The sequence below is a fragment of the Scyliorhinus canicula genome, chromosome 3 (genome assembly GCF_902713615.1).
Source record: "Scyliorhinus canicula chromosome 3, sScyCan1.1, whole genome shotgun sequence".
Taxonomy (NCBI): Eukaryota; Metazoa; Chordata; class Chondrichthyes; order Carcharhiniformes; family Scyliorhinidae; genus Scyliorhinus; species Scyliorhinus canicula.
In genome coordinates this window covers 52,826,496-52,846,753 of record NC_052148.1, presented here as the reverse complement: position 1 = coordinate 52,846,753, position 20,258 = coordinate 52,826,496, and positions in this window count along the sequence as shown.

The window sequence follows — 20,258 nt, the reverse complement described above, 5'->3', positions numbered from 1 at the left end:
TTGGACGAGTTTGTAAAGTGTAGCGCTGGATCTTGTAGGCATGCGGAAGGGAACTGTGACGGAGAAGCTGGGAGAAGATATAACACTAGCTGAAGTATCTAAGGCCAGTGTGTGTGTGCTTCTACTGCAAGTAACATTTGGTTAATATAAGGGAAGGCTGATTTACACAATTTCCAATCCACTGACTGAAGCGCATTGAAGAATCTGTGGAAAAAGATAATAGGAAAATGGCAAGTCAATTGTTTTTCCACGTTGCTTCCCCTGCCCAGTGCAGGTTGCGCTTCAATGAGTTTACCTTATCCATGTGGCTATTGTCGATGCGTAGATATGAATAGGTACTGGATTAGCTCAGTTGGCTGGACAGCAGGCTTGTGACAGCATGGCCAGCAATGTGGATTAAATTTCCGTACCAGCTGAGGTTATCCATGAAGACCCTGCCTTCTCAACCTTGGCCCTTGCCTGAGGTGTGGTGATCCTCAGATTAAATCATCACTGTAGTCATAGTTGCATTGTAATTCACTGACTGACTACTAGGAGTCCCATTAGTACATCAGTAAATGTTAGAGTCAGGTGACCTCAGATTGACTGGGGAGCTGAGAGAGGGAGATAGTGGTTTGTACATGTTAATACTGTTATTCATCTGTTGTATTGTATATATTTTTGACCCAAAGTTAATGTTAACAAATCATTTAGAGTTTTAATTTCAAGCGTTCTTGTAATATGAAGCAGGCTATCTGACAAGAACATTACAATCACCAGTCAGCTCACCCTTCAAAGGAGGAAAACAGTGTATGGTCATCTGGGACTATGGTGACTTCCCTTTTTTTATTTACTGTATGAATAGTCGGTGCATTGTTCCTTTTGATTCTCTGCAGGTGTCAAAATAAGCAGCATGACTAAATTTAATCTTATTCGCCCTTTCTATTCAGATATTTGGTAGCGTAGGGGGAGGTGGTGGTCACTGCCCAGTAATCCAGAGACCCAGGGCACTGTCTGGGGACCCAGGTTCAAATTACACCACAGAAGACGGTGAAATTTGAATTCAATGAAATCTTAAATTACAAGTCTAAAGATGACCATTAAACCATTGTCGATTGTTGTAAAAACCCATTTGGTTCACTAATGTCCTTGAGGGAAGAAAATCTGCTGTTCTTATCTGGTCTGCCGACATGTGACTCCAGACCCACAGAAATGTGGCTGGCTCTGAAATGGCCCAGCAAGCCATTCTGTTTCAGGGCTTGGAATTAGGATTGGACAACAAATTCTGGCCCAGTCAGTGACACCCACACCCATTGAAATATATATTTTTTAAATTAGCAGGAAAAGTCTGCAATATTTCTGAACAACAATTGCTATTTGATATCATGTCTTGCAACTGTCTTCCCACACACCACCAACACAGATTAATTATTTTTCATGTAGGGTGGTACATTTCCCATGATTTTACCCATTTTCTTGATGATTAGAGGACTCCTTCTCTAATGTCTAAATGGATTCTCAGTCTGCTTACTGATGGTAGCATAGTGGCTAGCACCATTGCTTCACAGCTCCTGGGTCCCCTGTTCGATTCCCGGCAGGGTCACGTTCTGTGCGGAGTTTGCACCTTCTCCCCGTGTCTGCGTGGGTTTCCTACGGGTGCTCTGGTTTCCTCCCACAGTCCAAAGATGTGTTGGTTAGGTGGATTGGCCATGCTGAATTGCTCTTAGTGTCCAAAAAATGTTAAGTGGGGGTAATTGGGTTATGGGGATAGGGTAGATATGTGGGCTTCAGTAGGGTGCTCTTTGTGAGGGCCGGTGCAGATTCGATGGGCTGAATGGCCTCCTTCTGCACTGTAAATTCTATGATTCTACGATTCTGCCGTTATTGCTGCAGTTGGAGGTCTAGCCCAGACGGTGAAAACTTTTACAGATATGCAAAAATAAATGTGGGTCCATTTAAGGCAGAGTGAAAGATTTATAAATCTTTGGAATTCCTTAGCCCGAAGAGATCTAGGACATTTGAATCTGTTCAAGGCCTGGACCGATAGATTTTTGGGTTCAATGTACTAAGGAAATTAAGGAATTATGGAGATGCCACAGGAAAGAAGTTGAGGCCAACATAGATCAGCCATGATCCTATTGAATGGTGGGGCAGACTTGAAGGGCCTGGTAACCTATCCCTGCCTCTATTTCTTGTGTGTTCTTGTACTAGGAAGAAGATGTGGAGCCTACTGTTTCTCCTATTTGTGTTCTCCATTCTCTTATATTCAAGCAAGTCTTGGTCGTGCTGTGTTATTTACAGAACTGCATCTGTAGACAGAAGCGACCAAACCTTGTGTTGCAACAGAAGCAGAACTAATGGCATTGGCAAAACAAGTGAACCTCTGAGATACTGCACTATCGGAAAACTTTTTAGAAGTATACTCACTGCAGCTGGTCATAATTTCAGCGATATTGCAGAAAAAATAGGCAGATAGCCCAGCCTGGTTGATTGAACCTGCTGTGATGCTATCAATCATGTTTGGATGTTTGGGGGAACTGTCTCCACGAAGTTTGGGCTAATAAATAGTCAGTTGCAGACCTGCATCATCCACTCATGATACAGTGGATAGGGATGGCGTAATTGAGTCATACAAAAGGAATACATGCCTCACAATTACATTTTGCAGCAACACCTCTTCTTCACTGTGGTTATCAAACACAAAGTTGAGCATGAGTTCCTCAATAATTTACTTGCAGACCCATTCCAGGACTTTGTATTTCCTTTCACTTCACTTACTTTGTCTGGCACTTCTTAGTCGTCTCCCCCTTCAGGCTTAGTAAAGGTTACTTACGGGTTCCAGTGCTGTTTCTGTAATTTGAAAGGTTGTTAGAATTTTTACCACCAAATTCGAACACTACATTAATTGTTCCAATTCTTTTACGTTTCACTTTCACGCAGTTTTTCATTAACACTACTCGTGTCCTTTAACACACTCTGCGTACTAAGTCGGTAATTGCCGAAAGAAGCAAAGCCAACATGAGGAAAACCTTTTTCACACAGTGAGCGGTTAAAATACGGAATACACTGCCTGGGAGTGTGGTGGAGGCAGGTGCAATTGAAGAATTCAAAAGGGAATTGGGTTTGTGCGGTTTGTCCCCTTTAAGGGGCAATCTGCTGAAAGGATCACGCAGCCCGAGTAACCAAACGGGGATCAGGGTGGGGGGTATCACCCTAGCAAGCGCGGGTTTCTGCATCAGTGGGTTTCCTCCGGGTGCTCCGGTTTCCTCCCACAGTCCAAAGATGTGCGGGTCAGGTGGATTGGCCATGCTAAATTGCCCGTAGTGTCCTAATAAAAGTAAGGTTAAGGGGGGGGTTGTTGGGTTACGGGTATAAGGTGGATACGTGGGTTTGAGTAGGGTGATCATGGCTCGGCACAACATTGAGGGCCGAAGGGCCTGTTCTGTGCTGTACTGTTCTATGTTCTATGTTCAATTCTGGAAGCTAATTCGCATCCAGGAGCTACAAGCCTTTACACTGAGGTTATATATAAATAAATGTTCCAGTTTGTTATTTACTTAACTCGTGAATGGGAAATATTACATTGGCGACAAGGATAAAAGAAAAATAAGTGGTCCCAAGATTGTGAGTACCAAGACACGTTGAAGTTCAGTTCAAATTGAGAAACAGAAGAATGTTTGCAGATATGCCCTTATTTGGATGGTTGATGCCTCTGTGGAGGATTGGAAACAATTGCCAGAATTTTCCAGCGGTTTACTGGTGCTGGAATTCGGTAGTCCCGTGGGTTTCCCGGCGGCGTGGGGTAGTTTCAATGGGAATTTCCATAGATCGCAGCGGAATCAGAGTATCCCACCGCCAGCAAATGGTGTGGCCCCTCTCGGCACCGAGAAACATGGCTGGGAAGCCAGAGAATCCCGTCCAATACATTGACCCTTTTTTCAAGCCAATTAAATAGAGGAGGAAGGGATGAGTGAGACAATCCTTCTGAGCGTGTGTGGGACCCATACTTACAATTTAATACACGGCCTCACATCCCTAAACATGCTCGACACCAAGTCATTCACTGAGCTAGTTTGAAACACTGAGTGCTGAGAAGGGACACAGGAGCTTCAGTGCGTACAAAATGCATGGTCCACCAGTTAGGGCAGGGAGCTACAGTCAGCAAGGGTGCCAACAATGAAGATGTACTTTTAAAATGGAAAATAAATGCAGCTGTTTGTGAAGCAAGGAGATTCAGAAGAGCCAATCAATTATCTAGGATTGAAATAGTGTAACTGAAGCAGGGGTAATCACTCCGCTGAAGTATAAAGAGGCTGAATGTTTTTCTGCCACAGGAAAGGTCACTTAAGGCACCGATGTAAAAGTAAGTCAGGTTTACCCAATAACAGAGTTAGACACTCTTTGCAAGCGCACAATATGGACGAGTCCGGTAGTATGGTTTAAAAGTTCACGCATTGTTCAACTGAAAACGGGCAAAGTAGCCCCCATCACAGTAGGCCCTTAAAGATGGAATTTGACACGGGACCCTCTGCCATGGTTATAGGAGAGCACATATTTTGATATTTATAAGGGGGAGTTCAGACATTGAGTTTGAGGGATACCGCAGCAAAACTAGCAACTTACACAGGAGAAGTCATCAAGATAAAAGGTACTACCACAGTACCTGCAAGCTATCAGCCGCAGTATGCTCAGCTTCAAGTAATAATAGGATCAGGCCATGGGCCAAGTCTTTTGAGCTGTGATTGGCTCAAGGTAATCAAGTTAAACTAGATGGTGATCTTCAAAGTACAGGAAGAGGGACTGTCTGAGTTAATGAATGAGAATGTTTTGCCGCAATGCATTAGGTAAAATAAAGGGCCTTCAGGCGATGATCAATGTAGATCCCGGGGCAACTGCTCGTTTTTTTAGAGCGAGACCAGCACCATACACTGTACGAGAAAGGTTTGATACAGAATTAAAGAGATTGGGCAATCTGGGTGGTATTGAGCCAGTTCAATTTGTGGGCAGCACCCATAGTCCCTGTGATAAGGCCTGACAAGACCACCTGCATCTGTGGAGACAGAAAATTAACAGTTAATTAGGCTGCCAAGTTAGATAAGTATCCAATCCCCAAGATTGAAGACTTGTATGCAAAGCTGGCTGGAGGTCAGACTTATGCAAAGCTAGATACAAACCAGGCGTATCAGCAACTTGAGGTCGATGAGGCTTCTTGAGATTATGTTATGATAAACACACACCAATTATATGTGCCTACCCTTTGGTGTGTCTATGGCATGTGCTGTTTTCTAGAGAGCAATACAAAGTCTATACAAGGTCTGCCACAAGTCATATAATACCTGGATGATCATACAATCATAGACTTTATAGTGCAGAAGGAGGCCATTTGGCCCATTGAGTCTGCACTGGCCCTTACAAAGAGCACCCTACTCAAGCCCACTTCTCTACCCTATCCCTGTCACATTTTGACAATTGAATTATCTGGAACCAGTGTCCCGTTTGCTTACCTTAATGCGAAAGGGGAGCCTGCTTGGCCCTTATGATCTTGCTCTGTGATTTGACGCCAGAAGCATGTACATACAGGGTGCTTGATGTCAAGTGAACATGCAGAGCATGTGATCTGCTCACTGCTGCAGTTTCTGGCCAAAACACGACATGCAGCCTCATTTGTTTCTCAATTAAAATACATCAGCGGCCGCCATTCTCAATTAAAATGCTGGCAGCGATTGCTGGGTGCTTCTCTCATGATCGGGACCACTGTGGGAACACTGCGACCAATCGCTCCACGACCTACCCACTGGTCATGACTCGCACTTTGAAAAACCCTGGTATAGCCCAAATGCGAGGACAAGACTTGTCCCAGCAATCAGTGCTGCCACCTGAAACTATGGTGCCAGCAGGAAACATTGATGACTATCCAAGCAGTACAGAACCGATCCAGCCTGTGGCAGATGGGTCTGTCGTTCCCCTGGAAACTACAAAGTTGAGTTACCACTACCTGAGAAGATGCCGGGTACAGTAGTTTCAGCAGAAAGCACCCCAGTGGAAGTTCCCCTGATCGAGGAGTTACCCCATTCCTCTAGAAATCAGGAAATACCTGAAAGACTGAATTTATGATGGACTCATTGCATGCGTTTAATGTTCTAATTATTGGGGAATAAACTTAATTACTATTGATGTCTAAAAGAGAGGGAAGGATGTGGTGTTTGTCCCCTTTAAGGGATGACCTGCTGAGAAGGTCACATGGACCGGGTAACCAATCAGGGACCTGGATGAGGGATCAGGCTAGGAAGTGTGGGATTCTGTATCAATTCAATCCTGAAAGCTGACTCGCATTCAAGAGGCTGAAGCCTCTGCCTCGTAGTTATATGTAGCTAAACGGTGCAGTTGTTATTTACCTAACTGGTGAATGGGAAAGATTAAGGGTTGTTATCTGAAAGGGAAGAATGTGCAAGGTTACAGGGAGAAAGTAGTGACACGAGGTAAATTACTCCTACTGAGAGCTGGCGCAGTAACAATGGGTTGAATAGCCTTTTGTGCTCTAATAGTTATGTGAGTTTCTCGCAGTCTGCTGCTAAAGCTGAATAATGAATTGACCTTAAAAATTATAAGCGAAAAGCGCACTTCAAATTAAGTCTGTCGAAAACGCATGAAGTGAATGGTGTTACTGTAAAATATGTCAATTATAGTGTATTGGTGCAATTTGAAGCTCTTTGTTTCAGGAAAAGAGGAAAATGGAACTGGCCTATGTAAAGCACCTTTCACAAGCTCATGACTTCCAAAAGAGCATTACAGCTCTTTAAAAGAATGCATAAAACCTGGTACCAGTGATAATAGTCAAAATTGACTCCCTTCAATCCAATTATCAGACTGGCATTTATAAAGATCTGAGTTGTTTATTCAGCTCTTTCACTGGGCACTGCAGACTGTGGAATATCTCTTGAATATCTTCAGCAAAGATATCCAGGAGTCAGGGAGAGTGATAAAAAAAGTGACAAAGTGATTCAAAGAAAGCAATAAGAGATACAAAAATGATAGACATAATTAATTACAAATATCCAAGAATTATCTGACTAACAGTCAATGTTTCAGTGAATGTATTAATAGGAAGAGTGGTAAAGTGGAATGTGGGCCCATTAAAGATGAATGTGAGTGATACTATAATGAATATTAAGGAAATGGCAGATTTGTCAAATGAGTACTTCAAAACCTTATTCACAGGAAGAGGGTGTAGTGCCAGTACTACAAGAGAACCTAGCAGTAAATCTAGGGAAGGAGCTTAATTGATTCAATTTAAAATAAAATGAAAATGGAGAAAATAGTGTGCTTCAGGTAGACAAATCTGATTCCTCTCCTCAGTATTGAATGAAATGGTGAGAACATTGCAGATGAAAATGAAATGAAAATTGCTTATTGTCACGAGTAGGCTTCAATGAAGTTACTGTGAAAAGCCCCTAGTCGCCACATTCCGGCACCTGTCCGGGGAGGCTGATACGGGAATCGAACCGTGCTGCTGGCCTGCTTGGTCTGCTTTAAAAGCCAGCGATTTAGCCTGGTGAGCTAAATCAGCCCCTCCATTACATACAGATGCATTAGCCATATAATTTTCCAAGATTTCCAAGACTCAGAATCTGTACATTCCATTCTCAAATGGCACTCTGTTCTTTCGGGAAACGGGAGAGGGAAATCAGGGCAAGAATTTACACAGCAGGAATGCTTATTCATTAGTGGCTCCTGTCATCAAGTGACAATGCAGCAAGACCGGGTGGATTCTCAGAGAGCTGGCTGGATAAACAGGGAGACTCCGTATCATGGTCACAGCCTTCCTGTCAGGTCCTTTCCTTCAGTACTATGATCCATTTGTTTCTGCATCCTGTCGTCATCCTCTCAAACTCCTGCCCCTCCATTACTTCTCCTTCTCATTAATAATCTGTGTGCTGCGAGCCCCATCACATCCAAATCCATTCAACTGCAACTTGGAGGTATCAGAGCCAAGACAGAGATCCGGGCCCATGGTTTAATGAGATCTGACTGCTGATTCTCCTCCGAGCTGTCAGGCAATAGATGGCAATGGAAGATTCCCCTGGCTGACCAAGGCGGCCTGGGTGGAGATGACGGAAGAAGTGAACAACTGTGCAGTCCAGCAAAGACCCTGGGTCCAGTGCATGAAAAGGATCAACAACCTGTTCCTCCACCACGGTAAGTGATAGAGGCACATGTTCCCAAAGGGTCTCACATAATGTCATTAAGCAATGTATCTGTGTGAGTGGGCAGTGAGGTCAGGGAAGTGACTATGTGACCAGCCTCAGTATGGCATGGCAATTGAGGCTAAAGCATGTGACAGTCTGGTTTGAGTGAACATTTGAACAACATACCAGTGTTGTGCCAATATGTTTGTTCGAGATGTGTATAGACAAGGAGATTAGGGGCTGAATTCTCGCCGTCAGGATGCTCCATTTTGCTGACTAGGTTGGAAGATCTTTTGGGAGCGGGTGCAAACACGATGGGCCAAATGGCCTCCTTCTGTGCTGTAAATAATAAAACAAAAATAAGGGCAGATGACAGTGGAGCCAGCCTCGAAGCGATTTAGGACGTCCTAATGGGCTCGCACCAGCGCCACATGGAACTAGTGCATTTCCAATGAACGCGGGCGTGTGATTTGCCAGGGTCGGGATAGGCACTCAAGAGCCTGACCAGCTGCAGCCGCATACAAGCATTCCACTTCCCACACACTCTCATTCCAGCCAAGAAGATGCCACCCCGAAGACCAGCCCCGAGGTTCACAGATGCTGAGCTGGAGACCCAGCTGGATGCAGTGGAGAGGAGGCGGAACACCCTGTTCTCCGGGGTGGAAGCATGCCACCCGCAGATGTCAACTGAGGCTGGATGCCAGGGCAGAGACCATGAGCGCCATGGACTCAACACCAGGACCGGACAGCAGTGCCGGAAGAAGCTGCATGAGCCCCTCAGGGCGGCCAGGGTGAGTCACCAGCTTTTTGCCCCTGGCATCAACACTCATCCCAGAATCTCATGGCCCATCACCCCCCCCCTCCTCCCTCACAATACTGCCCCTACCACTCACCGCCCCCGCAATACTGCCCCTACCAGGCAGACAGTTAGGCAATGAGCGAGGATGGGAAACCGACCTCTCGGCATTACTGTCATTGGCACCGTCCACCAATCCAGAGACACTCACCTCGGTTGGGCACATAAGGCAAGAGGCTCCTGTGGCACTACAGTGAAATCAAGCTCCCAACAAGGGCAGGGGCAGAATCTCTCAGTGACCCTCATCTATAGGATCTGCCTGCACACCAGTCTAGTAGCATAGAGCCGCGTGTCTGCACAGTATGAATGTCTCCACCGCACAACCTGCTGCCACCATTCTGGTGGGTAGGCACAAGGTTCATTCATTGAAGACACCCACAGTAGACCCCACTGGGAGAACCAGGACAGGGGCCTCAGAGCCCATCACTAACACCTCTTATGGCAGCCATGGTAACCCTGTTGGCAGGGACAGGTGGTGAGGACAGAGGTTTCTCACATCAAAGGGTGGATACAAATCACTGATGGGGTCAAAGACACAGTGTCAAGTACACAATCTAGGAGGCGCCGGGAATGGTCGGTTGGCAGGGGGGGGGACTCACCTTGCTGACAGTCTCTGTCTCTCGCCCCTCCCCTGCACACAAATGGAATTTGGAACTCCGCCTCTCATGCCAGCTATCTATCTGGCCACTGTGCCGTAGCAGACGCCCAGCAGCAAGAGTGCCAAACCAGCCCAGGGAAGACCCTGCATGGCAGGAGTCTGCTGCAGAACATCAGGGGCCAGCCAGTGAAACTCAAGGGCCAGCCAACTACTTGTGGGCAGCACGGTAGCACAAGTGGATAGCACTGTGGCTTCACAGCACCAGTCCCAGGTTTGATTCCCCGCTGGGTCACTGTCTGTGCGGAATCTGCACGTTCTCCCTCTGTCTGCGTGGGTTTCCTCTGGGTGCTCCGGTTTCGTCCGACAGGTTAGGTGGATTGGCCATGTTAAATTGCCCTTAGTGACTGGGTTACGGGGATAGGGTGGAAGTGAGGGCTTAAGTGGGTCGGTGCAGACTCGATGGGCCAAATGGCCTCCTTCTGCACTGTATGTTCTATGTTCTACCAGGCCAAGGTGAAGGTACGAAGGTGGTGCTACATCATGACACGTTTCTACCATTTCCGATTGCGCTTTGAAGAGCTGTCGGACTGTGTGTGCCACCATTGACTTTGCCTCGCCATGGAGACCATGCACCACCTGTGCCAGATGGTGATGGATCTGGCACCACAGGGGCTCGGAGGAGGTTACCCGCTTCCAGTGACTGTCAAGGTGATGGCTGCCCTCAACCTCTATGCTTATCTCACTCTCTGCCCTGTGATGTCCTTGGCAGCCATCCTCTGGAGGGCCTGAGCCTGGATGGGCATGGCCGACATTTGTGTGTCACAAGTGACAACACGTCACTGTGTTCTGACCTCTGCCCAACAGTTGTGCCTGTGTCAGGTGGGGGATTCAGAAGGACAGGCGTGTTCCAAGCCTCTCTTGTTGGAGGGACTGGAATGAACCCCATCCCATCCTCCTCCCTTGACGTGCACGCTGACCCCCGGGCTACTCCATGACCCTCCACCATCACTCTGTTGCCTTCAAAGAACAAAGAACAAAGAAAATTACAGCACAGGAACAGGCCCTTCGGCCCTCCCAGTCTGCGCCGATCCAGATCCTTTATCTAAACCTGTCTCCTATTTTCCAAGGTCTACTTCCCTCTCTTCCCGCCCATTCATATACCTGTCCAGATGCATCTTAAATGATGCTATCGTGCCCGCCTCTACCACCTCCACTGGTAAAGCGTTCCAGGCACCCACCACCCTCTGCGTAAAAAACTTTCCACGCACATCTCCCTTAAACTTTCCCCCTCTCACCTTGAAATCGTGACCCCTTGTAACTGACACCCCCACTCTTGGGAAAAGCTTGTTGCTATCCACCCTGTCCATACCTCACATAATTTTGTAGACCTCAATCAGGTCCCCCCTCAATCTCCGTCTTTCCAACAAAAACAATCCTAATCTACTCAACCTTTCTTCATAGCTAGCATCCTCCATACCAGGCAACATCCTGGTGAACCTCCTCTGCACTCTCTCCAAAGCATCCACATCCTTCTGGTAATGTGGCGACCAGAACTGCACGCAGTATTCCAACTGTGGCCGAACCAAAGTCCTATACAACTGTAACATGACCTGCCAACTCTTGTACTCAATACCCCTTCCGATGAAGGCAAGCATGCTGTATGCCTTCTTGACCACTCTATCCACCTGCGTTGCCACCTTCAGGGTACAATGGACCTGAACTCCCAGATCTCTCTGTACATCAATTTTCCCCAAGACCCTTCCATTGACCATATAGTCCGCTCTTGAATTTGATCTTCCAAAATGCATCACCTCGCATTTGCCTGGATTGAACTCCATCTGCCATTTCTCTGCCCAACTCTCCAATCTATCTATATTTTGTTGTATTCTCTGGCAGTCCTCCTCGCTATCTGCAACTCCACCAATCTTAGTATCATCTGCAAACTTGCTAATCAGACCACCTATACCTTCCTCCAGGTCATTTATGTAGATCACAATCAACAGTGGTCCGAGCACGGATCCCTGTGGAACACCACTAGTCACCCTTCTCCATTTTCAGACACTCCCTTCCACCACTACTCTCTGTCTCCTGTTGCCCAGCCAGTTCTTTATCCATCTAGCTAGTACACCCTGAACCCCAAAAGACTTCACTTTTTCCATCAACCTGCCATGGGAAACTTTATCAAACGCCTTACTAAAGTCCATGTAAATGACATCTACAGCCCTTCCCTCATCAATTAACTTTGTCACTTCCTCAAAGAATTCTATTAGGTTTGTAAGACATGACCTTCCCTGCACAAAACCATGCTGCCTATCACTGATACGTCTATTTTCTTCCAGATGTGAATTGATCTTATCCCTCAGTATCTTCTCCAACAGTTTGCCTACCACTGACGTCAAGCTCACAGGTCTATAATTCCCTGGATTATCCCTGCTACCCTTCTTAAACAAAGGGACAACATTAGAAAATCTCCAGTCCTCCGGGACCTCAGCCGTGCTCAAGGATGCTGCAAAGATATCTGTTAAAGCCCCAGCTATTTCGACCCTCGCTTCCCTCAGTAACCTGGTATAGATCCCATCCTGTCCTGGGGACTTGTCCACCTTAATGTCTTTTAGAATACCCAAAACTTCCCCCTCCCATATGACAACTTGACCTAGAGTATTTAAACATCCATCCCAAGCCTCAACATCATCCTGTCCCTCTCCTTTGTGAATACCGACGCAAAGTACTCATTAAGAATCTCACCCGTTTCCTCTGAGTCCACGCATAAATTCCCTCTTTTGTCTTTGAGTGGGCCAATCCTTTCTCTAGTTACCCTCTTGCTCCTTACATACGAATAAAAGGCTTTGGGATTTTCCTTAACCCTGTTAGCCAAAGATATTTCATGACCCCTTTTAGCCCTCTTTATTGCGCGTTTGAGATTCATCCTACTTTCCCGATATTCCTCCAAAGCTTCATCAGTTTTGAGTTGCCTCGATCTTATGTATGCTTCCTTTTTCATGTTAGTTAGTCTCACAATTCCACCAGTCATCCATGGTTCCCTAATCTTGCCATTTCTATCTCTCATTTTCACAGGGACATGTCTGTCCTGCACTCTAATCAACCTTTCCTTAAAAGACTCCCACATTTCAAATGTGGATTTACCCTTAAACAGCTGCTCCCAATCCACATTTCCTAGCTCCTGCCGAATTTTATGATACTCTGCCTTTCCCCAATTTAGCACTCTTCCTTTAGGACCACTCTCGTCCTTGTCCATGAGTATTCTAAAACTTACGGAATTGTGATCGCTATTCCCAAAGTAACTACCGACTGAAACATCAACCACCTGGCCGGGATCATTCCCCAATACCAGGTCCAGTATGGCCCCTTCCCGAGTTGGACTATTTACATACTGCTCTAAAAAACTCTCCTGGATGCTCCTTACAAACTCTGCTCCATCTACGCCTTCAACACTACACGAATCCCATTCAATGTTGGGGAAGTTAAAATCTCCCAAGTTGTGTTCATTACCCTTGACCCTCCGAACATCACTGTGCATCTTTCCTCTGTCACCCTTGAACTTCACCTTTGACCCTGTGACGCTAACAGTGAACATCTCTTCCCCTTGACACTATGCCCCCCCACCATAGACATTCTTCTCTGATCCTAGACTGTGCTGTCATCATCCTTGAAGCGTCCTTCGAAATCTTTCACTCACCCTCTGAGACCTTCTATTATCTTTATTTCATAATGGACCAGCCCTTGTACCACATCAACCTCTGCCCAGCAACTGTCAACTTTCCTCATGACAGAACACTTCCTCACTTCAACCCAGGACCTGACATTGGATATGCCTGAACCTATCCTTTAGACGCTTCATCTTGCATTCGCTCACTGCTCCTCCCCCTGGCCATAGCCAAGGGGCCAGATCTTTGTGCACATCCATGCCCTGGCGCCAACCTCTCCTCTTCCCCCAAGTCCTTTTGTTCCCTTTCATGGCACAATCACCCCTTCCCCCCCTTCTCTAAAGCCCCCTGGCTCCCCTAAGTGCCCCTGATCCAAACTCCAAATCACATCCCCAAATCACCCATGCCCCTCCTGACTCTCGTTTCAATGCGCCATTCTCCTACTTCCCTCTCTTGAGCCGTGGAGTTCAAACAAGTCTTAATGTTGACCTCAGATCCAACTGGACAAACCCGACTGGTGCATGCCACCTATTAAAAAGCGTGACACTGCTGCCATATGCTTTCCGTGCACCACTGACTTGAAGGTGGGGCGTAATTTGCAAATGTTTTAATATAATGAGAATTTGTGGATGCAAATATATTGAAAATGGTGACCCACCGCCACCTGGAGACTTGCAGCCTGACCCACCACAGCAAAGCCAAAAGCTTAATTTCTATTTCTCAACCGACCATTGGAAAAACAAAATTTCACATGGCGTCTAGTTAATTTCCCTCCGTCCGTCACATTTGCCGCTCCCAGGGGCCACATTAAATTCTGCCACAGGCAACTGCACACGTGTTTGTTTTGCATCAGTTATGGAGAGGTGATTAGAGTATATCATCCGAGTGACTGAATATTTTGACGCAGAGAAACAGAGGCTAAACTCAATAACCCCTAAAAACAGGCACAGGAGTCATAATTTGCCCTCATGCCTTCCGATGCATGCAGCATGCAAACCTGACCTGCTAATTTAATTAATAGTAGTGTGCAACCTAATGTTGAACATGATGCTGGGTAGATGCGATAGGGTAAAGGGTTAATGTTAATATGTAAATAGACCATCTACATCATCAATGATAAGGGATGACTTTCTGGAAAGTCTTGTACTAAGTCTTGCACTGTTCATAATTAGTGGAATGTTCAATGAAGGATAATGTTTACTAATGGCCCCCTGCCCTCTCTATAAATCTTGGCCAAGGGCAACAACATCTAAAACTCACAACCATGGTATCAGAGACCTCAACATATGGCCCACGTTCATGTGAGGCTAACACCATTTAAAGCTAGCCTGCACTAGCCAGCCTGCACCTGGCTGTACAAAGTGCTGGAATTGGTGGGGGTAAAGTGCCTGACTGGGAAGAAGAGTGAACAAGGTGCATCGATCTGAGAGTGGGCCTCAAACTTCTCACATGCTTCACTGGAGGTCTTAGTGCAGGTAGTGGACAGCAGCAGAGATGTCCAGAAGGCCCTGCAGACAAACTTTGCAACGGCAACACGACCACGTGGCCATTACTGTCCATGCAGGCAGTGTAGATCCTAAATTATTTGTGTAATGCAGATAGAAATTTAATAACCTCACATGGGTTAGTAGATTCAGCCTCAAATACCTTACAATTGAACCACTAACCTCATGGACTGCTGAATTCACTACGACCCCATTTACTCACCTCCCAACATTCTCTATCAAGCACAGCTGATACCTACAATTACTTGGTTCACCACACCCTCAGTACTACTGCAGCCCTCACATCCACATCTCACAGCTTACACATACTGTCACTAATCAACCATTAAGATATGTGAACATGGAACATAGCAGGAACAAGCCATCTGGCACATCAAGCCTGCTGTGCCATTCAGTTAGACCATGGCTGATCATTTATCCCAATGCCACTTTACTTAATAAGATACGAACCCATGGAATTGGGAGTAGTACATTAGCGTGGATAGAGGATTGGCTAATTGATTGGCGGCATGATAGCACAGTGGTTAGCACTTTGTCTTCACAGCACCATGGACCAGGGTTCAATTCCCGGCTTGGGACATTGTCTGTGCGGAGTCTGCACGCTCTCCCCGTGTCTGCGTGGGTTTCCTGCGGGCACTCCGGATTCCTCCCACAGGTCCCGAAAGACATGCTTGTTAGGTGAATTGGACATTCTGAATTCTTCCCCAATGTACCCGAACTAGTGTGGAGTGTGGTGATTAGGGGCTGTAAGGTCACACATGAGCTTGATTGTAGAGAAGTCAGATGAGGAGTTGATAGGCAATTCTACAGAAAAAGGCAGATGGGCATTTGCACAGCGGTGCTGGGTGGAAAGCCCAGTCTGCATAAAGCATGTAGTCATTGTCAGGGAGCATTGAGGAGTAACAATATTCCGCATGACTTTGCACAGAGCTAGGAGGCCATCCACCCCAGGCGGGATGTTGTGGCAAGTCCAGGAGACTATTTAGTGGAACGAATCACAGCGCAGGTACAGAATGTAGCAGCTAGGGAAACACAGACTCTCATACTCCGCCTTACTGGGCGGAACCAGCAGGCAGGCTTCACCAATGATTGGCTGATGGGCTGATTACTGATTGGCTGATGTCACCATTTCCATTGCAGCGCAGGCAATGTTTCAGTAGTGCACTGGATCCTCAAATTGAAGAGGAGAATCAACTTGCTGATATGCAAGCACAACGTGCTGCCCTGCATAGAATCATGGCGGCAGCCATCATTATCAAAGTGCTGGAAATGGCTGGGGGGCAAGTGCCTGACTGGGAAGAAGTGTGAATAAGAGTGGAGGGTGGCACAGTAGCACAGTGCTTAGCATTGTTACTTCACAGCGCCAGGGACCCGGGTTCAATACCCGGCTTGGGTCACTGTCTGCATATTCTCCCCGTGTCTTCGTGGGTTTCCTCCGGGTGCTCCGGTTTTCTCCCAAAAGGCGTGCTTGTTACATAGAATACATAGAATTTACAGTGCAGAAGGAGGCCATTCGGCCCATTGAGTCTGCACCGGCTCTTGGAAAGAGCACCCTACCCCCTACCCAAGGTCAACACCTCCACCCTATCCCCATAACTCAGCACCCGGAGGAAACCCACGCACACACGGGGAGGATGTGCAGACTCAAATTGGATATTCTGAATTCTCTCTCAGTGTACCCGAGCAGGCAACGGAATGTGGCGATGATGCACGATCAATAACTCCCGAAGTGAGATTGTAGGACAATTAAAGGCTTTATTGGAGTAGATGTTTCTCCCAGCAGCGCAGGTACAGAATGCAGCAGCTAGGGAAACACAGACTCTTATACTCCGCCTTACTGGGCGGAACCAGCAGGCAGGCTTCACCAGTGATCCTACAGTATCAGGTACCTCCAACACCAATGATCTTACAGCATCAGGTACCTCCAACCTAGGTATCGTAATACCTCTAATGCCAACTACCACATTCACCCCCTGTTAAAAAAAAGAGTCCGATGGGGGTGGTGGTCTCGCGTTAAACAGTGGTGGAGGTTATGGCAGTACCCTTCGGTGGTACAGTGTTTTGCCTTTTACATGTCACAGAAATTATTTACAGGTATTTATTTACATGTACATTTCATAATGAAACTATTAGTCGATCGGGGGCCTCTGTGATCGTCGCAAGTTTCGGCGGTGATGCAGGCACCGGCTCGGGCATCAGTGATTCCGGGAGCGTGGCTTCTTCAGCTTCATCACCCCTGGGTGGGACCAGTGGAAGGATCGATCCCTCTGGGAAGGATCCAGGGAAGGAGGGTGGGTGGGGTTGGTGAGGAGGGTGTGGGCGGGGATCCAGCGGGCACCAGGTCCCGGAGGGAGACCGTATCCTGCCGGCCATCGGAGTACGCCACCTGCCCATTTCCCCCGGGGTTATAACTGGTCATCCTGCTTGAGGCAATGCCCTTGCTGAGCAGGAATTGACGCAGTTCGTCGCTCATGAAGGAGGACCCCCTATCGCTGTGGACGTAGGCGGGGAAACCGAACAGGGTAAAGATGCTGTGGCGGACTTTAATGATAGTGGCAGCGGTCATGTCGGGACAGGGGATGGTGAACGGGAACCGGGAGTACTCGTCAATCACATTCAGGAAGTACATGTTGCGATCGGTGGAGGGAAGGGGCCCTTTGAAGTCCATGCTGAGGCATTCAAAGGGGCATGAAGCCTTCACCAGATGTGCTTTCTCTGGCCGGTAGAAGTGCGGCTTGCACTCCTCACAGATTTGGCAGTTCCTGGTGACGGTCCTGACCTCCTCGATGGAGTAGGGCAGGTTGCGGATAACTAGAAGATGTTGGGCGTAAACCTGATTTACTGGGCGGATGTAGTGTCCTTTCAACAGGGTCATCGCGGCCTTGAAACCGTCCTCGTCTTCGATGAGCATGTAGATTTCTGGGCTCAACCTTGAGTGGAGAACATGCAGTTTCTGGTCCTCCGTGGGTGTAGTTGTGGCCGTCCTGATGTATCTGTTGAAACATGCCAGCCAGTGTTTAACGGTCGTTGCTGGGTTTGCGTGGGGGCTAAGTTGCAGACACTCCAGCTTGATGCGGAGCTCCATTCTTCAAATCTAGTTCAATAAATTGATGCACAATCAACACCTCCCGAAGTGAGATTGTAGGACAATTGAAGGCTTTATTGAACTGGATGTTTCACCCAGCAGCGCACGTACAGAATGCAGCAGCTAGGGAAACACAGACTCTTATACTCCGCCTTACTGGGCGGAACAGGCAGGCAGGCTTCACCAATGATCTTACAGTATTAGGTACCTCCAACACCAATGATCTTACAGCATCAGGTACCTCCAACCTAGGTACCGTAACACCCCTAATACCGACTACCACAGGTGGCTAAGGGCTTTTCACAGTAACTTCATTGCAGTGTAATGTAAGCCTACTTGTGACACTAATAAAGATTATCATTGTAAGGTGCATCAGCTTGAGAATGTGCTGCATGGGTGGAATTGACCGATTTTCTTCCTCTAAATGTCAACTCGGGTGAGAAAAGCGGAAGGTAACCCGCCGGCTATGCTGTTGGCTATTCCTGCTGTATATTTAGACACTTGGTCAAAAAAAAACTTTCACAGGGTCGATCCCACGGGGTTCCTCTCTGAATGAGTCCACCCCGCAGGGCTGTCCAGCAACATCGGCTTTTAAAGGGTCGGGGCACCCTTTTTCTAAAAAATGGAAACAATCCCGCCCACGGAAACCACCCCACCCCCAACCACGGAGCCCTCAACTTTCCCACCAGAGAAACCCCCCCCCCCCCACGACCTCCCACATGAAACCCGTCCCCCATCACAGAAACCGCCCCTTCCCGAGAACTGTATCCTGGCACTGTCCTGGTGCAGCAACCATGTGCTCATTTCTCATGCTTCTTTCTGGAAAGAGAACGGGCAATGTATTTATTCAAAAATCAAAAGAGAAAATACTGGAAATCCTCAGCATGTCAGGCAGGAGAGAGAAATGGAGTTAACATTTCAGAGCGATGGCATTTCATCAGAACTGAGGGAAGATAGAAATATAGTAGATTTTGAACTAAGGTTAAATGGGACGGAAGATCAAAAGGAGAACAAGGCAATTTACTTCCGTCTCCTGGTATAAAGTGCATCCGTCACTTTGCTTGTCTAAGAGTGGACAGCAACCTGTGAGACGTTGGAGATGCTCCAACAATCACAGGTTGGAAGGAATCTGATACTAAGGCTGCAATTTTACACCCATTGCAAGTGAAAGTCTTGTCTTGCTCTGTAGCAGCAGGTTGTACCTCAACAGGTGCAGATTTCAGTGGGAACCGTCTTACTCCTGTCTGAATTTGAGGTAGAGTTGCTTTCAGAAAACCTCGGTGGAAATGGCTGCTTGCTGAGAGTCGTTCTCTTCCCCCCTCGACTCTCTTCCAGCAGCTTTCCATTTCGTGACCCCCCCAACCCGCCCCCCCACCCCGCTCATTCATGGCTGAGGGGAATGGAAATTACAGCACCCATGATTAGGTACAAGTGGTTTGAACAGAACCCTTGAGGTGAGAACGAAGACATTCACATATAAGAAATATGAGAATGACTAGAGCGAGTGTAGGTCCGATCAAGGACAGTAGCGGGAGAATGTGTATTGAGTCTGAAGAGATAGGGGAGGTCTTGAACGAGTACTTTTCTTCAGTATTTACAAACTAGAGGGGCCATATTGTTGGAGAGGACAGTGTGAAACAGACTGGTAAGCTCGAGGAGATACCTGTTAGGAAGGAAGATGTGTTGGGCATTTTGAAAAACTTGAGGATAGACAAGTTCCCCGGGCCTGACGGGATATATCCAAGGATTTTATAGGAAGCAAGAAATGAAATTGCAGAGCCGTTGGCAATGATCCTTTTGTCCTCACTGTCAACAGGAGTGGTACCAGGGGATTGGAGAGTGGTGAATGTCGTGCCCCTGTTCAAAAAAAGGGAATAGGGATAACCCTGGGAATTACAGGCCAGTTAGTCTTACTTTGGTGGTAGGAAAAGTAATGGAAAGGGTACTGAGGGATAGTATTTCTGAGCATCTGGAAAAACACTGCTTGATTAGGGATAGTCAGCACGGATTTGTGAGGGGTAGGTCTTGCTTTACAAGTCTTAATGAATTCTTTGAGGAGGTGACCAAACATCTGGATGAAGATAAAGCAGTGGATGTAGTGTACATGGATGTTAGTAAGGCATTTGATAAGGTTCCCCATGGTAGGCTTATGCAGAAAGTAAGGAGGCATGGGATAGTGGGAAATTTGGCCAGTTGGATAACGAACTGGCTAACCAATAGAAGTCAGAGAGTGGTGGTGGATGGCAAATATTCAGCCTGGAGCCCAGTTATCAGTGGCGTACCACAGGGATCAGTTCTGGGTCCTCTGCTGTTTGTGATTTTCATTAATGACTTGGATGAGGGAGTTGAAGGGTGGGTCAGTAAATTTGCAGATGATACGAAGA